The sequence below is a fragment of the Myotis brandtii genome, unplaced genomic scaffold, assembly GCF_000412655.1.
Source record: "Myotis brandtii unplaced genomic scaffold, ASM41265v1 scaffold596, whole genome shotgun sequence".
NCBI lineage: Eukaryota > Metazoa > Chordata > Mammalia > Chiroptera > Vespertilionidae > Myotis > Myotis brandtii.
In genome coordinates, this window is record NW_005370250.1 from 872,203 (window position 1) to 877,152 (window position 4,950).

At 48.1% G+C, this 4,950-nt stretch overlaps 1 pseudogene; it reads right to left on the reverse strand.

Moving 5' to 3' along the window:
* LOC102241495 overlaps positions 1 to 1,410 on the reverse strand; it is a 3,384-nt pseudogene extending 1,974 nt beyond the window's left edge.
* Between the last annotated feature and the right edge of the window lie 3,540 nt (positions 1,411 to 4,950).

Here is a 4,950-nt window from a genome sequence, read left to right on the forward strand (position 1 = left end):
CTTGAGCATCTCCAGGAAGGCCTGCGGGGATGGTGCCTGCACATTCTGGAAGGTGTTCTGGACTCTGCTGAACAGGATGAAGTATTTCAGCTCCACCCAGAGGAACCCAAAGTGGTTCTCATCAAATAGGATGAAGACTCCAGGTTCGCGCCCCGTGTGGGCGAAGCCATTTAAGGTAACAGTAAAAGTAACAGTGTCCACGCCATAGAAACACATCCTGCAGGTTCGGGGGTAGTTGTGGTCTCTTGAGCGCACGCCCACAGGCAGAACAAACGGCACAGGCTGCTCCTCTGAAGCTGCAGCCCCGGACTCCCCGACGCTGGGCTGGGCAGGGCTCTGCCAGCCATGGCCCTCGCTTTCCTCAGTCCCGTCTTCTTGCTCCTGCTGCTGCTCCCAGGTCACCTGCTCGTCAATCTCCTGGACCACGCTAGAGAGCTCGTTCAAGTTGCGGAAGATCTCGCCATCTCGCAGCTGGATGCGGTGCATGAGGTGGATCTCTAACGCCTTCGTGCCTATCCCCATGAGCCTCGTGACCCTGGCATACTGCCCATGGAAGCTGAGAATGACAGTCGTTGGGCCGAAGGCATTGTATTTGCCTTGGAAGAGGCCTGGCCTGATGAGGTCGTCCGGGTGGCGTGGCGGGAGGTAGAGGCGGCGGTAGGTCAGGCAGTCATACTGCTGTCCGTCCTCCGGCACCCGCCCCCGCCCCCGTTCTCCCCCAAGCCGCGCTGGTGAATCCGTTCGGTGGTCTGTCTTCTTGCACTGGATGGTGAGCCTGTCCTTCTGAATCTGCATGTGGCCGTGGGGGGCCCTGCCGAGGAGGCCTGCCGTGCACTCCACCGCGGCTGGTGTCCTCTCCGTCAGGCGAATTCTGAACGAGGGCCTGAAATGCAGTGGGTCACCCACATGGGTGCTAAGGGAAGGCCTGTACGGCCGGCCAGTAATGCATAAGCCGTCCACCACGACATTCAGCAGCGTTCTATAGCTGTAATTTAGCTGCCACAACCCCAAAATGTGTCTGTATGGGAACAGCTTCGCATAGACTTCCCGGTAAGACATACCGATCATCTCCAGGTTCTGGAACTTTTCACGAACGCCGAACTCCTCGCGGCAGCGCCGTCTCCAGATGCTGTCGATGTGCAGGATGTGGTGGAATTTGGTGCAGGCCTGGGCCAGGCTGGGCAGGTCGCTGCCGGGGAGGGAGGCGAAGATCTTCACCAGCATCTCCACCGGAAGGTCCTGCAGGGAGCAGTGCGGGGGCGGTGGGGGCGGCGCGTCTGCCTTGACGTGTTTTTCTGCCGGGGACGGCTTGCTGTGGGCCGCTGCCGTCTCAGCTGGGCGCTGGCGCTTCTGACGACACCGATGTCCCCGCGAAGAGCCCACGCCGCAGATGGAAGCGCACTCCTCCATGCCTCCGCTTGTAACCGCCACCACAGCGTGGGCCTCTGCTCCTCAGCCGCTTTAAACCGGCTCGAACCGCCCTAGAGTCCAGCCACGCCCCCATGGCCTAGCCACGCCCCCTCAGAGAGGAGCCAATAGTAGGACGTTAGCAACACTTCTAAAGAAACCCATACCGCCCCTGACTGGTTTGGCTCGGTGGATAGAGCGTTGGCCTGCGGACTGAAGGATCCCAGTTCGAATTCGGTCAAAGGCATATACCTTGGTTGCGGGCAAATCCCCAATAGGGGGCGTGCAGGAGGCAGCTGATCGATGTTTCTCTCTCATAGATGTTTCTAACTCTCTATCCCTCTCCCTTCCTCTCAATAATATCAAATTATGAGTAACCAATAGGTATTGATCTAGATAATGAAATGACCCAAAGATGACTCGAGTTTCATAAGGCACTACAACTTGGTAAATGTTACAGTGTTGGCAGGTGAAAGAGTTTAGGGATACAGAGGGGAACATGTAACTACGATTTAGGGGACCCTTCAAAGGGGAGGTGTCTTATGGGTTGAGCTGAATCCTAAAGGAAGAGAGTAAGTTTACAGATAACAGGAAAGGATATACTAAGAGGAGGGAACAACAGGTTCAAAGGCACATTATACTCATTGGTAAAAAACTCACTGTTGTTCCTGTCTAGAGTAGCATATCCCAGTGTTTGTTGCATGAGCAATTGGTGGTGAAATGGTGAAACAGGTGGTTTTAGGTGGGACACAGAGGTAACATTTTTAATTTTAAGAATGAATTTTAATAGCAATAGATAATTAGTAACACTATAAGTAGTACATTAAAATTTGATTTAAAGACATAGTTTTGAAAGAGACTAAATTATCTGAGCAAAAACAGTACTAAGTTAATAGAAATATATTTAGTAGAGAATTCTAATAGGGAATGTGAATATAGCAAACCCTGTGAAGGTGGTATGTAAGTAACTGAAGATGCTCTATGAGCATTTGTGGCAAGGTGGGGGAGAGACAGCTAGGTCAGGTGGGGAGCACTGCATACTGTGCTCAAGACTTTGGGTTCATCTTGAAACACCCCAAGAGGCTCAGATAGTTTTTAGGCAGAAGAGTGGCATGGCCATTGTATTTAAGAAAGATAATTCTGGGGCAGTGAAGGGTGCATGGGAGGAAGCAGCCCCAGTGCTGATTCACACTGCATAAGAACCAGACATCTTAGGGGAGTAGATTACCTTATGTTTCCATTTGGAATGGGGTTTACATTTTTGTTACCATTTTTTCCTTTTAGAAATTGTATATTGAAGTTTTCCCCCCTTTGTATTATTTATCCTCTGGTTTACAAAGGCAGCATTGAATCTTCGTGGTTGAACCATGTCCACCAAACTTGCAGTGGAAGAGCTTTTATCCCTAACTCCTCTACCTAGCATGTAGCATGTAGATTATTTGGTCTCCCATTGTTCTTTTAAATTGTTTTTATTAGGGATAATTCTTCCCCCGATGAAAACTTGGCATTCTCATGACATTTTCTGGTTCCTTTCAGTCACAAAACAATGTTCCAGTTAAGTAATCAAAGGATCCAGTAGCATGTCATAATCAAAACTCTACATTTGGTGTAGTGTCAAGGGCTCTTTCCTCTGGCAGCTGAGGCCTACTGGTAGGTGGGAAGGCAGCACCAGGGAATGGGTTTATTTGACTTATCTCTTTCCACACGGAGTATCTCTCCTTCTCCTTCTCATTGAGCTGGCCACACTTTCAGACACCCACTAGGTCAAAGAGGAAGGAAGGACTTTAAAGTCTTTACTTGATTGATACAGTTGTGCCCTGGCACCCTGTGCCCTGAGGCCTGGTTGGTGACTAAACCTGATTCTTTCTCTTAGGGGTGCTCTTACAAAGTTTGTGGAGGTCGCCCAACCACTGTCAGGATGGACCTAGAATCTCTAGCTCTGTTTTGGGCGCTTGCATGTCTAATACAGCTATTCACTTGCTTTTCCCTCAGTCACTGTCTTTTGTCATTCTGCCAGCTTCTCTCTGCTAGTCTTTGGCCCTTCCATGTGGCCAGCACTGGTTACAGAATTTGCTGAACTCAGTGCAAAATCAAAATGTAGAACCTCTTGCTCTAAAAGAATTATGAATTTCAAGTCAGTGGCAGAAGAACATTAAACCAAGTACAGATTTCTTTTGAAAGCAGGTCCCTGTATGTCCATGAAGCTGGCCCTGCAAATAGCTTTCATGAATAAGATCTAAGATAATCCTATGTAGGCAGCACACACTCATGTATCCTTTGTCTAAACAGGCTGCGGAACATAGACCAATTCCCTCTTGTTTGCTCTGCTGTCAAAGCAGTTAGCTAACCTGCGTCATGTCCTTAGATCCCCCAGATGAGAGTCCGACAGCCATTCCCAGTACTTCCTGTGCTTTAGAGGTCACATAGTAAGATCTCCCGAGGAGCTCCCCAAAGCCTTCTCTTGTTGTACTAGTTTCCTATTGCTGCTGTAATACATTACCACAAATTTGGGGCTTAACACAACACAAATGTGTTATCATACGGTTCTGGAGCTCAGAAGTTTGACATGGTTCTCACTGGGTAACATCAAGGTGTCAGCAAAACTGCGTCCCTTCTGACGGCTCCAGGAAAGAATCCGTTTCCTTGCCTTTTCCAGCTTCCTGAAGCCACCTGCATCCTGAGGCTCATGGCCCATCCTTCGTTTCCAATGCCAGCAGTACACAATCTTCAAATCTTGGACTCTCTGACCTTTGCTCCTATCATCACATTGCCTTCTCTTACTCTCACCCTCCTGCCTCCCTGTTGGAAAGACCCTATGATTACCTCTGGCCCATCTCAATAACCCAGGATAACCTCCTTATTTCCAGATCCTTAATCACATCTGCAAAGATCCTTTGTGTGAAGTAACATATTCACTGAGCATTAGGACAGACATGTTTGGGGCCGACCTCACTTATCTGAGGAAAGGGAGAAGCAGCGCCCATCCTTCCCTTTGGCACTCACATCTCACTGGGCTGGGAGGGTAGCACTCTCACCTCCCCATTGTGGGCATCAACTCACACAGGGCACAGCCCTCTGAAGAAGTCTTCCTTCCAATCCTGGCTCAGGTTTAATTCTAAAAGTAGGTGAGGGTTTAAGAATCATCTAAGAAGTTTTCCAAGTAAATAATTTACACTGAAGTCCTTAGCTCATGGTCTGCTTCAAGTTCATCTTTTGTCTTATGCTTTCCTATTTTAACTGTTAAAATAGAAATTTATATGTCAACTTTGATATTTTAAAAAATGTTATAATCATGGTTAGGTAGGAAAAAAATAACATAGTGCTTCAGTTTTTATGAGTCAACTGATTTATTTCCCTCCAATAAACAGTTAATGTGAAAATTGTGGGAGGTTACAGTTTTCTTTTACTTCCAGCTTTGAGTCTTAATGCCTTGCAGTTTTCACATTTATGTGACCCAGAGTAAAATCTTCAAGTGGCATTTCCAATAAAAGGTTTTCCCCCTCCTTGAAAATGTAATATTGGAGTAGATAGCTGTGTGTCACC